Below are 19,871 nucleotides of genomic sequence, written 5' to 3' on the forward strand. Positions count from 1 at the left end.
TCTGGAGAAACACAAGAAAGTTAAAAAGGCTTCCATTTGCTGTGACAAAGGCCAACCTCACATAAATTTGGTGGTTTCCAAAGTGAGCAGGATGATTAACGGTGAATCACAAGATAGAAATTCCTCCAGAGTATTTTCAGGAGCTATGAAATAGCCATTGTCCAGATAGTACCAGGATTTTGTCCCTGTCTTTTTAAAGGTGCAGCCTCTACGCTCACCACTTTTTGCCTGCAGTATTACAGGCAACAGTCATTTTTAGGTCATGCTTCAGTCACGCCTTGGCACCCTGTATGTGACCAGCCACACCACCTGACAGATGGCAGGACGGTAGCTGGGTCACCTTTGAGCCCTAAGACCAAGACGGGTGAATAAAAACACGTTTCCACCGCTGGAAAACTTAAAAAAGAAACAAAGGGAATGTGCAGCTCGTCTCTTTTCTTTATTTAAAATCCCCCCCTGAGCAATTATAGTTGAATTATGCACTCTTCCCCTCTCCTGTGTATGCACTTTCTAGCTGGCTAGATTTTAGTAATCTATTATTCATTGGCTTGCTCTCTCTTCCCTGCTTTTCCCCTCTCTCCCTGCCACCGGGAATTGGCAGGGCTGCTGGGGAGGCTCCTGTCCCACCAGTGCGCAGCCCCCCCCCCCGCTCCTCCCGCTCACCCATTATGGGTTATTGCCATCTGCTGGAAAACCAGGGTGGGCTGCCGGAGAAACTCATCCCAGTTCCTGGAAGTTAACTCAGGCCCCTTAAATTGGGCGGCTGAGCTGTGGGCTGGGGCTGGCTGCAGCGCAAGTGGCATCTTCAGGGGCGCTGGGGGACCAAGTTGTCCCTGGGGCTCTGGGTGAACCCCAAAGCAACCGCTGTGCAGCAGCGACAGGATTATTACGCAGAACTGGGCTGTCACGCAATTGGTAGGCTTTCTTTTAAATACAGAGCTTTTCAGGTCACTTCGTTAAACATACAAGACGACTTTTCTCCCAAGGGTTAATTAATCCCAAACACAAGTGAGAAGACGCACGTTTAAAATTCTCCTAAGCAAGCAGGTATTTTAGGAACAGTAAGATCTTCAACATCTTACAAAACCAAAAAAACACTCTGGAAGTAGGGATGCACTCCGATTTCAGGAGCTCCTGAGCCTTTCTGTGGTCTCTGACAAACCACCTAATGGTCCTGCTGGACCAAATGTGGGGAAAAAAAATCTACTGTACTTTGTAGGATCGCAGGCAGATGACTTTCAATACGCACTTTTAAAAGAAGCTTTTATGCTTTTGTATCATGTGTCGTTATGTTGAAGCTCAACTGCTATCACTGTCAAAAGAAAATTAATCTCTTATGAAGAGGAGATGAAATGACAGCTCCAATTTGCTGTGTTACCTTTTATTACTGACTGTACGTTGCAGTCATTTAATATCGCCAAGATGGGTGCTTTTATAGAAGTATACAGATTACTTTTTATAGTTCTAAATCTTCTTTTACTTCTTTACTTACAACGTCAAATAACTTTTTAATTGGCTTGTCAGATAGCAAAAGGCTAAGTAAGGTACTCAAGGGGGTAATAATCTTGATCAAGGAAAATACAATGTAGAGGGGAGACAATTACATTTACTAGACAAGCCTATGGTGTATCACAAAGATTTAGTTCATATTACAGAAAAAATTGCAAAACAATTCCAAATAATACCTTAAAAGAGGATGGATCTGAGAATCCAAGCACTTGCTCTGGAATAGTTTTTCATTAAAACCACATTTAAATATCTTAATTTTAGTGTCCTGAATATTTGTCTTGGTGCGAGTGCTGGGATGTTTAGCAAAATTACTAGACCATAGACAGTGTTCAGATTACCTTCCTATGCTGAGGAAATCTGGCAGTCATTCATTTCCAGACAAATCATAGTCTGACAAGATGATGTGCTCGTGACTCTCTATTTTCTGTAAATTCTGCAATTTTTCATTCTGTGATTGCACGGCAAGAGAAAGACAAATGACCTTGTTACAATCAATGCTCCACAAAGTAAAAGAAACCTTTGATTTGGTCAAGATATTCTCTTACTATCTGGCACTTACATGTGAAGGCTGTTGAAACTTTACTATACGTTGACTTTTGAGCATCAGAAAGAGAAACAGGAAATGGATTGGCGGAGTCTGCAGGGCCTTCTCACACTGCGCTTTTGTCATATGCATTTCATCCACAGTTTTATTCTTGTTAATTGGCCATAAGATGCAGAATATTATTTTATTATCCACCTGTATCCTGAAGAGTGTATAACTAGGGAAGTGCTCAGAGTTGTTCGCATTTACAATCTATACTGCCATGAAGAAGTAATAGATATAATACAGTAAGAAGGTGGCTTCTGTGCTGAAGAATTAATACCAGATAAAAGTGGTATGGGGAGAGAATAAGATGCCATGGGAACTGGACAGGCTTACTGCTGCAACCGTACTGCATGACAAAGAAACCCCTGGCAAAGTGCTCGGAGCTGCGGGAGGGCACTACGCTTCCCCACTCCCCTCTTCTCCTTGGGAAATCTATGGCTCTGGGCACCACAAAAAAATACTGCGGTTGAATGGCAGCATTGGTCTTACTGCTTGATTTGGGGGATGCTTCACTGGAGTGTTTTGTTGACTTTTAGCAAGAATTAATCAACTGATGTACCAAAAGCACACCAAGCCTATCCTGCTGGTGGTCCATTTAGTGGTATGATTTAATATTTTTTTTTTTGAGTTACTGATTTTAGAAATGCTTTAGGGTAGGAGGTAAGGGAATGTAATCCGTGTAGCTGATTCTCGGAGTATTATTTATGTTCATTTGATTTAGGGGCTGGCTTGGCTGATGCAGAACTCTGCAATACCAGGGCCATGCGCAGGCGAGTTTCTCCTTCTCCACCGGCCCACCGGCCCACCGGGTGCGTTCCTTGGCCCCACTTACCACGTAAGGGAGTGCTTCTGTCCTCCCACGCGATGCTCAGGGCTGGGGGGGGGGTTGGCGGGTGCCCTTCAAGCCTCTTCCCGAACCCGAGGGGAGATCCCAGCAGGAACCCACCCAGAAGCCAGAGCAGGGGGTCCTTAAGCCCCCTGCCCCGTGGTGCCAACACCCAGGAGGGGCTCAGAGAAAGGCTTGGCAGGGAAGGGCTGGGGACAGCAGAAGAGTCTCAGCTGGGACCAGTTTCCCTGCGGGGAAGGGGAAGCAGCAGACAGCGCTGGTGGTCACCTCCTTCCTAGAGGGGGGGGGTCACCTAGAGGGGTTTCTCTACCTCTAACCCAGGAGACCACCCAAGTTTCCATTCACTCTTCAACATGCGAGCCTTAGCAGTGCGAGGCTGCTGTAGGACATGGGTTTAAGACAGTGAGGACCTTTTGTTTACAGGTTTCCATTTCAAAACCTGCAAGGTTTTATATAGCAGGGTAGAGATTTTTCTGTCAAGTCTAATTCAGGCCAATGCCACGCCATAATCTCCTAATTATACTATGCAGTAGGATCAGTCTCTCTAATCCCTAATTATATCTTTGCTTGGAAAATGTTCTGTCTCACTTCTGCCTCTTCTACATGGTCTCCACCTGCCCAAAGGATCATCAGAGCTGCTAATAGTAATTAACAGGTAGCTCTCAGCAGTTTCTTAGAAGGAAATTGCAAATTCTCCCCCAAAAGTAATTCGGTCATCCCAAAACTGTTCACAAATTTGACCCAAATAGTTATTTCTAGGAAAAAAGCACAGCAACAAAGAAAAACGTGATTAATTGTTGGTGACAATTCTCCCCGCTGTTGAGGGAGGATGCTGCAGGATGCTCTTGGCCCTGCTCACTCAGAGGCTCTTCCAGTTTGCACCACTGAAAAACACTCACCCCTAGGCATCGGAGACTCACATCTACTCCAAATGAAACCTTACCCATTAGGGAGCATTTAGCCAGCAAACCGCGATTACCCAGCTATTCAGGAGAGCATCCCCAAACAAGACATGATTTATTGGTCAATTGGACACAGCGGCAACGTTTTGGGTCAGCGTGACATCCTGGCAGAGCCTTGTCATTCACCCAGCACAATGGGAGCACAGCTGCTTTCTGAGGGAGGACTTGTCAGCATGGCGCTGGCTGGCATCGTCCTCTCCAGCTTGTCTCCGTGACCCTCTCTCCTTTCTGCTTACAAAGGCTTTTATTCACACGATTTCCTGGAAACCTGCTGTGGGGGAGGAGAAGAGCCGGAGGAACAACTGCCTCTCCCAAGGTATTTGGTCCCCAAATATATGGCTGTCCCCAACCCCTCTGGGCCAGCCCACTCCAGGGAAGTCTCCACTGACCCTAAATGGCAGATATGCGTTTAATTTTCCCTTATTTTACCTTCTGTTCCACCTGCTGTGTGAGGTACTATTGGTGAGGGATAAATTTGGGTGTCTAGAAACAGAGCTGTGTATGGAGCGTCTCCTTATTTTTGTTTTTATAAATGCAAGGAAAGAAAATGTTTTGCTTTGGGTCAGATGGGATGGTTTATGTGGACAAAGCTTTTTTAACCTAAAAGAAACACCTGCAAATTTTACATACTGCTCACTCAGATCTTTGTTTCTTTTTTTCTGTTATTAACATTTTGGTTCAGATGCTGAACTGAAAAAAATCAGTAATTTTCTCAAACTGGTTCATAATGTTGGAATGGGGCTGCCTCCCTGTTCAGAATAATAATGGCAGTCAGTTTAGTGCAGGCATCGGTTTAGTGACCTGTGGAAACTCTGCAGTGAAAATAATATTTCGTTCTTCTTGAGTCCTGTACGACTCAAAATACTACATCAGGATTCAGAGATTTAATAACAATTATTATGTGAAAAAGATGCAGCACTAAATTAATCTCCCATTATTCAAAGTGGGAGCAGTAAATATTGTAAAAGGACCATTAAGGGGCGGAAGGTTAAAAAAGCTGATCCAGCAGTACCAGCAGGACTGGGGAACAGGTTTGAAAGCAGCATTTAGTTCAAAATGCTTTAGGAAAACCAGTAACGGGCTGTGAAGAATTTGGGGTATAGAGGCAGGAGGCATTTGGTGAAAAAACAAGTTTGCTTTCTTGAAAATCAAAAAGAAAGAGCAGGGATGGTGCTAATGGGGAAACTGGGGAGCTCACTGTCCCCCTCCCTCTGAACAGGCACAGGGCACTATGCTGTCTGCACTGGCACCAAGCTCCCTCTTTTATGAAGTGCCTTAGTACATTAAAAGCATTGTAATTTTAAATTACAGCTTCAGTGGGGACACCACTTGTTTGTCCCCCCATTGTTTGGTAGGCAGCTAGCCCAGCCTTTCCCTGCGTTCAGAGGTGACCATGAAAATGCCCCAACATTCACCATGACTGAGAAAACCCTAACACTGGGAAATCCCAGGTTGGGTCCCCAAACCAAACACGTCTGGCAGTGCCTCTGTGATGCTGGAAGCCTTTGACGGGACCAGGCGACAAATGCGGTGTCATCAGCCCGGCAGAGCTGTCCTTCAGGATGTCTTTTGCAATGGCAAATGTTATTGGTAGGCGACTCAGGAGCTTAGTCATTGCAAAGGTGTCTCAAATCCAGGACAGGTGTTTTGGATGTGTAACAATGAAGGTAGGACACCCATGGACAAGCTGTGTAACCCGGTGGTTTCAGTGGACAGCATTGCTGAGCCGCAGGCACTGAGGCAGGCACAGATCAGGTTTGTTCACACATCTCCGATGGCATGGGCAAGTCTGAGATCTGTTCCCCAAACTGGTAGGTGGCAGGGAAGGGATGCAGGCAGTTGTAAAACTGGCTTGTTTGCCTCCAAGAGCAAGAAAACATGATTTTGTGAGGCTCTCAGGCTTCTAGCCCTTACAGCACGGCAGAGCACAGGTCCTGCGGGGCTCCCCGTGCTCCACGTTTGTAGGACAGGTGAGGAGGTCCCTTCCCAGGCGCTGTCAGGGAGAGACGCTCACCGTCAGTCATGTGTGTGCAATACTCACATAACCTGGTGGTGACTGTGGTGGAGGGAAGTGCTGCTCGGGCGCTGCCATCACCGTGCCCCTGCTCTTCGATGGGTCAGCGGGCTGGAGCCCTGGGCTGCCTGTTGCATGTCCACTCCCCATTCTCCGTGGAAGGGGAGAAGCTCATGAGGGAGGGAGGAGGCTCTTGGAGTTTGCATAGGAGGAGACTTCAACCAAAGAAAGGTGAGCGGGAGGACCTTCAATATTCACTGACTGTTTTTTGCAGGGAGTTTTTTGCAGGGAGAGAGCTGGCTCTCAGCTGGGCTCAGGGTTACTTTATCACCCAGAGGGGTGCTCCAGGACAGAGGAACTGCCATCACTTTGGAGATTGGGTTACAAGAGAGTTACTGTGAGATGCAAACAGCCCCTCTGCCTGATGCTGCACAATGAATTAATACTGCCCAGGACCACTTGTACAAGCTGAGTGGGATTTCTGGCACAGCAATTGCCCTAGAACTCTGGAATTCCTAATTGCCATCACAACCCTCTCATTGCATGACTGATGCTCGGTATGTGACACAGCATTAATTGTGCATTTCGATTCAGAAGTTGCAACTAATTACTGTTGTCCTGACAAGTGCGCCTATACTTCCTCCTGTTGGCACACTCTGGGTTGGAAGGAACACATCAAAGATTCGATCTATCCAAGCCAGTCTTTCAAGAAGCGTAAAATCGCAATGAATCTTAGGCAAGGAGAGACAGCAAAAGGCTGAGGGCCAGCTGGAGGTACATCCCCCTGTCACGGTGTGAGAGTGAAATTCATACATGCGTTTGTCAAGTAGGAAGAGCAGATTCTGACGCCCTGACTCGTTAACCTCGCACCTTTCCTGGCATCACACCCAACCTGGAGGTTTATCTAGCGAAACATGACTATGCGTAACGCTGGTCCGAACAAGCCAATTTCCTAGTTTTTAAAGAGGAACGGAGGCAGAGACTCTGTCCAGGAAGGAGCGTGGCGGCCGGCGCGCCCACGCCTGCCGCGGGGCAGCTCGGTGGCGGCCGGGCGCCTCGGGGCCGGCAGCACGCTCCGCTGAGTCACCGCTCCTTGCAGCACCCCGGTGCCAGCGCCGTGGGGTCCTCCCTGCCGAACACCTCTGCCCGCACACCGCCTCCTGCGCCTCCGCAGTTACCCAGCCATCGGGCAATTAAGGTTATGGCTCTCCCACAGGTGACACGCTGGACGCTGTCGTAAACAGCCAGGAGCGCTGAAAAAGTGCCTGTGAAGCAAACGCAGCGTCCCTGAGTGCCGGTGCCAAGTCCGGTACGTGCCTGTTTTGTGACAGGAACGGCGACGTGAGCCACAGCCTTGCTACCCGAGACCCGAACCTCCCGTTTAGTCTAAACATGCCCACGGCTGCCCGTGGCATCCATCAACATCCTGATTCAGGTTCGTGCCGTGGCTGCTGCTCACAGCCACCAAGGACGTGAGTCACCGGGGAGCGGGTGAGCCAGCCGGCTCCCTTCAAAGCACAGTGCCCTTTCCTGAGGTTTGGGGGTTGTTGTTTTTCTTTTAATATTCCCTTTCCTGTGGGCAAAGGCCTGCCCTCCTTTGCAAGGGGAAACAGGGAGGGCCGGGACACAGCTCAGCTAGCGCAGCTGAATCGTACAGGTAGAGGCAAGATGTCGTGTCAGTCTGTTTCAGAGCAGTTTAAGAGGCAGACTAAGAGCAAGGTGCTTTAGCCTGAACACAGCCCTACCACCCCATCCCCTCCATCAGCATCTTAATTATTTAATGCCTAATTAATAACAGATATTCTACCTCTGCCACTAACATACTATGAGAGTTTCAGAAAATCATTCTGTACCCCCATGTGCAATCTTTACACAGAAAAGAAGTCTGACCTCTGTGAAGTGTTTCATAAACTGAGAGCAATAAAAATGGTTTTCCCCCAGGAGCTGTTTTCCCTGTCTCGAGCAAGACTTTCCCAATATTTGTCTGCTTTTCATTTTTAAAAAATAGTTTAAAATGTTTAGCAGTAAGAAGTGCCATTATAGAAACAAACTGTACAGAGTCTTCAACATGTGACAGTCTGTGGTAATCTCAGTGACAGTATTGCACACACATTAGCATACACAACAAATGAAAATAACATTTGAGAGAGGAACATACTCCATGTCACTCCCCCACAAGAATATTTCAGAGGGTAGGAGAGACCTGCAGCTGTTTGGAAAGTATTAGTCGCATTGCAGAGAGTCAATATGTAGTGACATATCTTTTTCCAAGTAAATTGGAGTACAGGACAAGATCTTCCACTTTACTGCTGCTCTGGGGATGCTTGTGCAGAAAGAGAGGGGACAGCGAGCAGCTCCCCACCACCATCACGCCTGGTGCAGAAGTGGCAGCAACCGCCGATGCTACTTGACAGCGAGGTGCCTGAATTGCCAGCTGCCCCCTCCGTCTGCCCTGGCGCGAGCAGCCGGTGCGGTGCTGCTGCCAGCAATGGTGGTACGACCAGCCACAGCGTGAGGATGACACGCTGCATTTTCAGGGTGCTGTGTGCTCCTCAGCGAACGCTCACTGTGCTCCGTGGAGTGGGCAGTGAGTTCACAGCAGGGAGCCCCCAGCGCAGGACTGTTGCAAACTCAGGCTCTGCCTTGGAAGTGGCCGTATTAAATAAACCACGAGCTTTTCTGACACTTGGCACCAGGCCCAATCTGCGCCGAGTTGGTTTATGCAGCTAATGCCCTGCTGGGGCAGGGTAGCTGCTCCCTTCCCGCCGGCCAGAGAGATGCTTGCCCCTGGCTGCTCCCTGGAGCGGGGGGATCTCCGGCCGCAGCCTCCCCGGGCACCGGTGGGGCTGCTGCTGACTTCAGGCTGTGTGGGCTAAGGCTGCACGTGCAGCGGAGAACGGCCCTGCCTAACCCCACACTCATGGCGTAAACTGAATTAGCTCATTTCAGCTGGAGAGCATCCACAAGACTGCCTCTGTATCAAAGGATCAGCAGAATGTAACTGTCTCGAGGAATAAGAAATCCAAACATATATATACATGCATACATTCACACACGTATGTGTACATACATATGCATTTTTACATATATACCTGAATAAATACTGCATACATTGTGTAGTGCTGTGAGTAGCCTGAGTTATTTGGTTTATCAGACAGCAGTCAGCTTCTATCTGACTTTAATGAGTATTTGTTAATGCATGTGTATTAAATGAACACTGACTGAGTCAAATACAAATGATCATATCAGTAATATATACAGAAGATAAACCTAACTCCTCAGCTAAATGCATTGCCCTGCTCTCCTTCTCTGGCATTTTTAGGCTCCAAGCCTAGAAAACAATCCTGCTACAATCATCACACACGACTAGCTGCAAATATTGACTAGAGTCACAGGGATGATTTAGGCTGCAGTGGCACCCTGTGATATTTAACATTTCAGCTAGCATTCATAACATCCCAATTACACAGGGGGGACAGAAGAGATAGGTACCTACCCGCAAGATGAAAAGCCAGTGCAGGGAGCACGGCGTGCCCCAGGCAGCTGCTGGAATAGCTGCTGGGGAGGGTAGAGCCCAGTCCCGCTCCCCACGAGGGCTGAAACACTTCTTTGCAAATATTCTTTCTAATCCCATCTTCAAAAAAAAAGAAAGGGGAGGCTTTTCAGCTCTTCGAAGGTATATAGGAAGTGGGAGTAGGGAATCCTCTCTGTAGACCCATATGTGAATCATGACTTTCTGTTTCGGTTCATCTAGGAGCTGGGTTTGGTCTTCATTGCTCCTACTTTCACCCACTGGTTTAGTGGTTAAAATAGTCAGACAAGATGTGGGAAACCCTGGTCCAGCCCCTTCCTCCGCCCAAGGGCAGTTGCATGCTCTTGCTGCCCTCTCAGCTCCACCTGTAGAAGCTCTCCCTTTTTTGTACAGAGTCCATAAATATTTATTGGGTCAAGTCAGAGTGAGTCTCTGGCCTAGAGGTCACCACTCATCATCAGAGGCTGAAAAGCCCCTTCCCATCCTCGCTCCTATAATTATTGAATACCAAATACTGAAAAGTTCCCTGCAGCACGTTGCCTGCCACCAAGACTTCCTAATCTGGGTGTAAGAGGGGTCAGCACCTCCCCTCCCCCTGGCTGCGGTGGCCTGGGAGGGGACAGACATGTAGGGACTTTGATGACTGCGCGTGTGGAAAAGCAGGATGTAACAGAACCAGATCTTTACAGGGTCGGGGCAGGTTGCTGTGAATACACCTAAATGTTGGGTTATGTTGTTGTCTGAGGCTCCTCTTAGATGTGTCCAGTGGTACATAATCACCACCAAGTCACTGCTGTAAAGATACAACATGAATTAAAATAAAAGCTGGTCTCATTAATCTTTTCTAAAGTATCTGAGGTCTGTATGAGTCCAAAACTTCCCAGTGGACACTGAATTTTCTCTTGATGATCCTGCCAATGACGCTGCCCATTGCTAGTAGCAGCACCAGGCAAACTCCTCTAGCTCTGCTCTGTTAGAGGCCCTAAGCTATGCTAATATAAGAAAATATTTGCTTAAGGTGAAAGGCTTTTCCCAGGATAGCGTTCAGGAAATGTAGCGGTAGGGGAAGAAATGAAATTGAGGAAAGAAAAGCTGTATACACCTTTATTCTTTTCCAGCCCCACACAACACCCACTTCTCTGAAGAAGTCCCCTTGACTTTCCCCCAACCACATGAGCCATTTTGTCTTTGAAATTCTCTCCAGGCACACTGGTTTTGTCTACTCTTATGGACATACTTTACTCTTCCATTTCTGCTCTCACCATATAAAATTGCACTCTTCACAACAATGCACTTGACCGGCTGAACTTGAAGCAAAGCATCACGAAGCCCATCCTTAACCACACGGCAGACTGGTCCTTCCCGCTGATGTTGTACCCACCACCTCGCCTCCCTAAATTTCTAAGCATTAAAGCAGCAAGGGACCTGCCCCGGCAGGGATGTGCGCTTCAACCAGCAGAAACCGATAACAGCAGAAGTATTTTGCTGCGTCAAATCCCTGGCAGCACTGTAGCTACATATTTTCCCGATGGTTATCTCCTTTCCCGGGGTGCTCTGTGGGTGCAGCACAGGAGAAACGTGTTTCACCAAGTCAGCGCCAACCCGCGCCAACTCACCCTTTTATTCAGCAGCAAGAAGGTCTTCGCATATCTTCCAGCATCTCTTCCAGCAACCAGCCCTTGGTTTTACCCAGCGCGAAATGGAGACACAATTCACCCTCTGCCGCTGTCTGGGATGAGGCGGCGCGTCTTTCCTCTCCCCTCCCCGTGCCTTGCGTTCCCGCTTTCCCCTGGGCTCCAGAGGAACAATCCTCGCCTTGTTCCCGCTCAGTGACCTGGCGCTGGGATTAACACGCATGAGCGGCTGCATCATCTGCACAGGGAAAAAATGCCGGGGCTGTTGCCGGGTGTAAGTGGCCGGGGCATGCCTTTGCCTTGGCCACTTGTGCCCAGCCGCAGCCATCCGCTGGATGGATGGACATTTAACATAACTCAGGAAAGACATTGCAAAAAAAGCCCCAGTCCACCCTGGTTTTTGAGCAGGATGAAAAGAACAGGCTGATCTATGGGGTTTCTTAGGTGGAAAGGGCATCTGCAGGGAAAGCCTTGGACTGCATTGCTGGTGGGGCTGCAGGGAGGACTGCACAGAAGTGGGGGTCAAATAGGTGATATTTAGAGCAGCAGAGCCCCCAGATGACTTGCCCTCCAGCTGCAAGCTTGATTTCAATAATTAATAATAATAAATATAGGCCCTTTGTGGGGTATTGCCAAGAACCTCAGCCCTGCCTGAGGCTGTGTCCCCAGGGAGACCTTCCCACACTGGGAGTGGGACTTGGGGAAGGCAAGCGTCAACTGAGGAAACACGTCAAGGCCACCGAAGCATTCTGCATGGATCACCAACCAGGGAGCTGATGGGAACAGTTTCCAGCCCCTACCTGGGGAGCTGTGAGGGGCCCCAGGGAAGGAGCCTGCCCTCTGCAATTTTCTCAGGGCTGTGCTCTCCAGCACTTCCAAAGGGCTATTTTCTTCAGCTGCTGAAAAGATGATGTCAAGGGTTGAATCTCTAGGAATTTTTTAGAAATACAGTTTATACCCATATGTAGTTTCTTGCAGACCTGAAAAAGGCAGGCAGCCGCAGCTGGATCTGACTTTCTGCTCTGGCTGGAGGCTGAGGGCGGTTCTCCACTTGCCTTGCTGGAAAGCCCTAAGGGAAAGCAAGGAAGGCAACAGCATCCACCCACTGCTTCATTTGACTGTCCCAGCATCACCATTTTCAAGTGCTAGCAGGATGCCGCTATTAGGCAGGATGAAGAAACACTGTTCCGAATGCTCTCGGAGCCAAACATCGGAGCTGGAAGCAGAGGAAAGAGCCATCCTGCAATGAAGGCCAGGTTACCTGCTGGTCCTCTGGTTCAGAGGTAACTTCTGCCTGAGTAGACATACCTGAGAAAATCTCTGATAAGAACAACTTGGCGGTGCCGACTTCACAGGGGTCTTTAGGCATCAGAATGCACTTTAGAAAGTTATAATTTCAGTCTATATCATTTCACCTTAACCCTTAGGCACATTTCAGGAGTGCCTCTTGCCCCCAAGAGCTGGAGCAAGCCCTGCTGCTGTGGGCAGTGTTTGAGACCCCTGCCTGGCTGGGTAGCAGAGGGAGGGCTGTGAATACATGCTCCGTGGTGCCGCTCCTCCAGGGTCCATGCCCTCAGCCTGCCCGTGACGCCTGCAGCCCAGCGGAGGATGGGTGCAACGCACAACCAGCAAAAAGGACTCTCGAGACACCATGTGCATCCATGTTATTCTCTTTCATGAGCTTCCACAGCAGATGTAGCTGTCAAAAGACTTTGTTCCTATCCATTATTTACTGTATCAAATTAGAAAACTCAGAATTGGTTACAGAAAAAAGAGTTATTAGCTGCTCAGTAATTTAAATGATCTGCTCCCCCTACTCCACTTTTTGTGGAGTTATGTTGACATTTGAAAAAAAAAGTTCTGTTGCTATAGCTACCAAGATGAGCTTCCAGCCATGAGATTATGATCAATAAAACATGCCAGATGTGGCTCCAAGAGCTTTCATTAATAAAAAAAAAAACCAAGTGTGATGAGAATCTTTAGAATAATTCTAGGGGACATGAATGAGATGCTTTTAAATAACTAATCTGATGAAAAGAAAAAAGCAACTAGCACCCATAAGATTTTATCCCAAGCACCAACTGAAGCATTGCTCTCACTGAGAACACATGCAGCAAAATAGCCTTTCAGAAACATGCAGGACATACAGCTGAGCACAAATGAAAGGGGAACCCTCTGTTCTAAGAGGCTGCTGCTGGTCCTTCGCCTCCTGAAGAACTGCTGATGTGCAGAACAAAACCCTGGGGCAAGTCATAATAATGAAGGCTGAATTCCCTGTCCTTGCAAAATCTCTCTTTCTTTGCAAGTTGTCTCAAGAGCTCAGTATCTTTTTCCCTCTAGAGTATCTACCCATATGTATTATAAATTCAAAAGAAAGGTGCATTCACTGTTGGGCCTAATGAAGGCCCACCAGCTACGTGTCCAGCAGGAGGGGACAAAAGCAGCAGAGAAGCAGAGAGAGGAACCTCAGAGCCAGGTCTTGCCTGAGTGCCAGCAGCTCCCTTCCCAGCAGCATGGCAGGGTGCTGAAGGGCTCCAGTCACCCTTCAGGCTTCAACAGCCCTTCGAATCTCTTTGCTGTGGATATCTGCTCTTGTCTGTTGGAGCTCTTTCACGTAACAGTTTCCAAACACCTCTGGGTCTGGTTCTCTACAGCCTTGCCTTAACCTAGGTTGCCAAACTCTGACCAAAGAACACGACAAAGCCAAACTCCACAGTTCGCCAGGCTGGCAGCCCAATCTCTACCAGCTTCATCAACCAAGCATATGAACCAAGGATCCTCTTCTTCATCTCCACACATAGTTACGCTCCTGCACAGGTTCCAGTTACAGCCAGATGAAGAGCAGAATGAAAATTTTTATTAAAATTGATTCATGCTTTTATACTTATTTTTATGTGCTTTGGATCTTTTTTTAACGTATCTTCTCTCATTTCCCAGTTTCCAGATAATTTTCAACAACGTGTCTCCAGGTTAATAAACTCATTCCAAGCTTTAATGGTGGATGCTTTGAGTCCAATTCGAATACTCTGCATCTCTGATTAGCTCATAACAGGCGAGGTACTTGTTTGCTGCCATATTGTCGCTGAATTATCCTGCGCTGGAACTGGATGCCACTGTTTGTCACCATGGGAATGAAACATTAATTTAATGCTATCTGCATTTATTAGAGAGCAGGCCCATTGTACGGGCTGCCAAGGGAAACTGACAGTCCTCTACAATAATGAGCGCGGGGGGGAAAAATCCATTTCTCATCAGGAATGACTCTTCCTGCCTCTCTCGTGCTGCTCATGTGTCTGTGGATCAATGGAGATAAGTCAGCTGGAAACGAGAGAAAAATACAAAAATGCCTCAAAGCTTCAGCTATGAGTGGATTTGATAATGATTCACCCACTGCACAGGTCTGACTTTCTGCATCTTATATCACTGTTTTGCAGCTGAAATAAAGATACCAAATTTTGTGACATTTTGAAGTATCTTCCTGAAAAAAAATGGTTTAAGTAAGGAGTGGAAAATGCCTAGGAGAATATTCTGGTACTTATTCAGAAACATAATGTGCAGCTTTTCACAATATTTTAACGTCAAGATTCAGTTCTATGCAGCTCTGTGGGATAGAAGAGTTTTACAGTTGCTGCTTTACATGTCATGATATAGAAAGACACACACAGGATCTGCTCCCAGCCCTTTTCTTTGTGACAAATGGCATTCGTTCTGCACGATGCCAGTAGAGCTAGTTGGGTATTTAGCATAAGTATGAATTCTACAGGTTTTAAGTGACTTTATAAAGGCCACGCATCAGGGGAGTCCGCAGTGATACTACGCCTGAAGAAGGACCACAGGGTTTCTCCCCACAGGTAGGTGGATGCACCAGGACAGGCTGGGAACCAAGGAGCTGAGCAGCAGCCCTGCGGCGAAGGACGTCGGGGTTCTGGGGGACGCGAGGCTCTGTAAGAGCCAACGATGTGCGGAAAAGGCGAACTGCCTGCTGAGCTACATCTGGAAAGCGGGGGCCAGCAGGCCCTGGGGGGTGGATTAGTATTCTTACGTACTCGGCGCCGAGGAGGCCAAAGCCAGTTCTTCTGTTACCCGGTGAAGCGTCCCCTCTGAAATCAGAGCTGGGGAAGAGGTCTGCGGGATGGGAAGGAGTTGCACAAAACATAAACACGTTTAAAGGAAGAAAAACAGCCGGCAGCTTGAAGAGGGCTAGTAAAGCTTCAGCCCTCTGAGGAGAGGGCTGCACCGCGGCCTGGCCGCTGCCTGCCTGCCTGCCTGCCGGCCAGTGAATGTGAGAAAACGCAGCTTGCGGGGGGCGGGAGAGGGACGCAGAAACACAGGCGGGTAAGCAGTACCGCCCAAGAGCCCCAGGCCGCTAAACGCAAACGATGCGGGCGGCCGCTCGCGGTGACTAACGCCCGCATGTCCGAACTCGCGGCCCCCCGCCCGCCACGCGCTCCCGCCCGCCGCCCTCCCCGCCGCCGGGCCCCGCCGGCCCATGGCGCCCCCTAGCGGCGGCGCCAGCCGGCCGAGGGGCGCTGGGACGCCGCGCCGCGCGCCGGCCCCATTTTAGCTCCCGAACGGGTTTAGGGCCTGGCTGCCAAATTGGGGGTTCAGATTAAAGGCAGGAAAGGGGCCCGAGCCAAGGGAGAGAGCAGGGATTCGATAATCCGTCGGCTTCAACAGCTGGATCCCGGCACCAGCGGTTCCCAGCGCACGGGATCCCTTCTCCCGCGGGGCAGCCCTCTCCTGCCTCTCTCGCGTCCGCGAGGCCTCGGGTTAATAAAGCACCCTCAGAAGGGGCCTGCACCGCGTAGGTTAGCTTCTGGTTGTTAATAACTAGCTCTGCATAGCTGAAACTACAACCCCAGCTGGGCAATTCTGCTTTTACTGCCCCAAGAAGCGACACGACAAGCGTGGCTCACACCTCATCGTGACCTTGTAGGCTCCTCAACAAAATGGGCAGCTAGAAAGACCTCAGCAATGACAGAGGAAGAACTCTTCATTTTTTATTATAAGCTGAACTTCAGACCTAGAAAAACAAAACACCAAACGAAACTTCTATTACTTCACAGCCTGGCCTGTATTTCTCCCACTCGAGGACCTGCGCTTCAGCTCCTCTCCTGTTACGTGGCCCTGCGGCCTCACAGTTAGAGAGGAGAACAGACCTGTAGGAGCAGGAATACAAAGTTCTTCCAGGAAAAGCAGGCAGCTCCTCCCTTCCCCCAGCCCAGTGACAAGTCACTCACGCCGGGGTCCCAAGGTGGGCAGGGGGAAGCCCTCCGGCCTCAAGGGGAAAGGCGGCAGGGGCTGAGGCTGGCGGCAGCAGGACCAGGACTCGGGGCTGAGTCCTTGCGGGCAAAGGGAGCTGCGCTGCCTCTGCACAACAACCCACCAGTGATGGCATATTTCCATACATTCTGTATGGTATGTCTAAATATTTTGATGGTTTTAATATTTTGTACCAGCCATGGAAACTGGTTTGCTGCTAGGTGACTGTAAAAGTGAGATTTGGTAAATTATTATTAGAAATCTTATACTAACACTATGACTGAAACAATAGACAAAAGTATAGCCAAGCAATTAACTAGTAGAGGTAGTTACTCGTAAAGTGTTGCAGTTCTTTGCTCTTATGACTAGATGTTCCTGTACGCTAGATGAGAACAATGTTGAAACTGACCACATGTGATTGAAACTGCGTTAAGCTTCAAGATCAAAGAACAAGGACAAGAATAAAGACTTCAAGGACAGCCAACAAGAACTTCAAATGGGTCGCTGGTCATAAAAGCAGCCCTTCGACTCAAATGGATCCTTCATTGCGCATGATCGGATACAGGCAGTACTGATAATCAGTTATAATCATTTTTATGTATCTGTATACTAATCTGATTAATATGAAATTAGTTGTTCTATATAACCTGTTTGTGCTAAAGCTGTGGTATGCACGCTAGGTGGAACTATCCTTCGTGCATCCAGCGCTGCAATAAAGAATGCCTGCTTTCTAAAACTCCAAAACGAGTCTTAGAGAGTTTCTTCGACCGGCTTTTCGGTATCACCAGGACGTGGAAACCCGGCAAGGCGCAGCTCCCAGAGCACATATAAGAGGATACCATCGCCTAAAGGAGCTTCCCTCTTCCATCAGCAGCGGGAAGGGGGCCCACCCCGCTGCAGTCCCCACTGCAAACCAGGTCCTAGAAAACACAGACGGTCACCAGGCTGCTGCATGCAGCTGACACAAAAAACAGAAAGGCCTTGCAGTAAGCTGCAGTTGAAACCAGCTTTCCTGGGCAGCAGTCTAAGATCTGTCATGGTTTCTGCTGACAGGTATTTCTTCCAGCAAAAGGCATTTAAAGAATCATTTACACCCTCTCAGGAAAAGACCAGCACAAAATACTCTGCAAATACCTGCTTGTTAACAGGATAGGATGCTGAATGATCACGTAAAACACCTATCCTGACAGCACAACACTCCCCCCTCCCCAGGCTGATCAGAACCAGACCTGATGATGGAGGCAATAAGCAGACAGGATAACACTGACATTTATGCTTTGCTGAGCTAATTTACTTTTTAACACAATTTTTAATGCTGCTGCTGACAAAAGCCAAATCAAACATCCACTGGAACAGTAAGTAGCTTTGCAGGTATCTCCAATATGGTGTCATCAGCTGTGAAGCGTATTTGTCCAACTGCAGGAGACAATTTGAGTTGACTTTCAGACCAATGCTTTCAGACCAGGGGCTCCCAGGTATTTGTTACTCACAACAGACGCTGTGGAAATAGCTCTCTAAAACACACACCTGGGGGCACCTCCGAGTCATTTCCACACCTAGTTTTGTGGATTTAGGAATGCGGAGAATGTGGGTTATGCTGTTCTCCCTACTTGCCAGAGGTACACATTAACACTTCCCTTGGTACCTTAGGTGAAGACACTGGACGGATTTAGCTCCATTCCGCAATACCGGTATGCCTACCTTGTGGAGCACAACAGACCCTAGAGGGAGTATGCTGCTGAAACGTACACCCGCAAGGCATCCAGGGTGCAGATATGCCACACCATCCTACGCAATGCCCCTTTCTTTCCCCTTTATAGTCATTAGCCTCTTATTTTCCTTTTCAAAGTAAATAGGCTAAATATGCTTTATTACAATAGTCATATTTGCATGCATTTTGTTTCTTCTGCATTATATTTTTCTTCTTCAGGTAACTTTTCCCGTCACACTGGATGGCCTAGCTAACTGATACCCTCTGCACCTTCAACTTTCATAATGAAACACTAAAAGGAGTTAGCAGCTCAAATTACTCTCCCTGCCCAGTCCCACTTCACTTGTCATTCCTCCCCAGCAAGGACTGGTTAAACATAAAATGATGAACACTCCTGCAGGGAATTCAGGAAGATTCATCAGCTCAAAACTCCACAGGCAAAAATTCTGATGCACCCAACAGTCTTCAGTAATCATCTTCCAGATATGTTTTCTACGTCATTTAGAGAAGTTATATTATGTACTTAAGTGACTCGAGACAGTCTGCACATAGCACATTTTAAATACAGTAATGCATTTGATACTTCCTAAATTGGTGTTACAACTTCTTGGTACATTCAAGACGGAAGCCACCCCAAGCCAGCCAACAGAACAAACTTGTTCTGTCAATGAATTCCTTAGCAGTTTGTAGATTATCAGTGCAGGTAACTGCAGTTTTTCCTTGTCAGAGACATAATAATATTTTTTCTTAATTTCAGAAGTCATTTCAGGTCATGCCATTGCTCATAAGAAACTTCAGAGTGAAAGGAAATTTGCTTTCCTTTTCGAGGATCCCTTAGTCCTTGTGTACAATTAAAAGGGTTTGAGTTGGTCATCCCCTAGTAGAGACACAGGTCTATTCAAAAGCGAGCACCTCACTGGTATGACTGAGCCATCTCCCACTAATAGGATACACTATGAAATATTTGATAGTATCAGATTAGCTCATTATTGAGCAGTTTTACAGATGCAATTTCTTCCTCCTGAGATCTTTTCTTCTATGTAACTGTACTGGCAGACTTAAATCTAGACCCCCTTTATGCTTTTGTATATATATATTTATATATCAAAGCTCTACAAATTTAGCTAAATCTTTTTCTGAGAAAATTATCCAGAAGATGATTGCAGCCTTATGTAACTAGATTGCTCCATAAAAAGACATCAGTTCAATAGCACTCAGAAAAAGTAGAATCAACTGTTACAGATTCCTGGGAAAGGAAAACAAGTCCTGAGAAAGAAAAAGAGAGAGAAGAGGTCTACGAAAGTCTAGGAGGCACAGAAATGTTGGAAAGGGATTAATCCTTTCAAACAAGAATGAGGAGTCACCAAATCAGCAGGAGCCAAGTTAAAAAAAAAAAAAATGTTCATGAAGCAAGTGGTAACTCATGGGAATTCCTTTCCAACTGAAACCAAGACAAGTTTACATGGATTCCAGAGAAGACTGTCCAAGTATGTGGATAAAATGAGAACTTTGAGCATCACCATACAGATAACTGACACCACACTCAGGAAAGCCCCTGAGGTGACACGTCTAGAGAAGACCATTGAGAAGAATCATCACGTTTGACTGATTTTTCTGGGCAACCCATATATCTGGCACCTCTGGAGAGAGGCTTAGCTAGATGAGCTCTTGGTCTGAACCAAACCAACTGTTTGTTCTGTCAGACTGGCAGAAGAGAAGATCTCCATTTCACTTCCCTCCTTCACTGGCTAACTGGGAGTACATAAAGCACAAGCAGCTACAGCCCAAGCTGAAAATACAGTAGGCATCAG

At 47.6% G+C, this 19,871-nt stretch overlaps 1 protein-coding gene across 1 annotated transcript in view; it reads right to left on the bottom strand.

The window, feature by feature from the left end:
* The window catches only part of ARHGAP12 (Rho GTPase activating protein 12), a 103,348-nt gene extending 91,221 nt beyond the window's left edge, over window positions 1–12,127 (bottom strand). Inside the window, exons 1-2 of the mRNA XM_041122289.1 lie at window positions 12,068–12,127; window positions 11,070–11,325 (exon numbers count right to left, since the gene is read on the bottom strand). The gene's annotated coding sequence lies outside the window, so the exon portion shown is untranslated. The remainder of the gene's footprint in view (window positions 1–11,069; window positions 11,326–12,067) is intronic.
* Between the last annotated feature and the right edge of the window lie 7,744 nt (window positions 12,128–19,871).

The sequence above is a fragment of the Aquila chrysaetos genome, chromosome 3, assembly GCF_900496995.4.
Source record: "Aquila chrysaetos chrysaetos chromosome 3, bAquChr1.4, whole genome shotgun sequence".
Lineage (NCBI taxonomy): Eukaryota > Metazoa > Chordata > Aves > Accipitriformes > Accipitridae > Aquila > Aquila chrysaetos.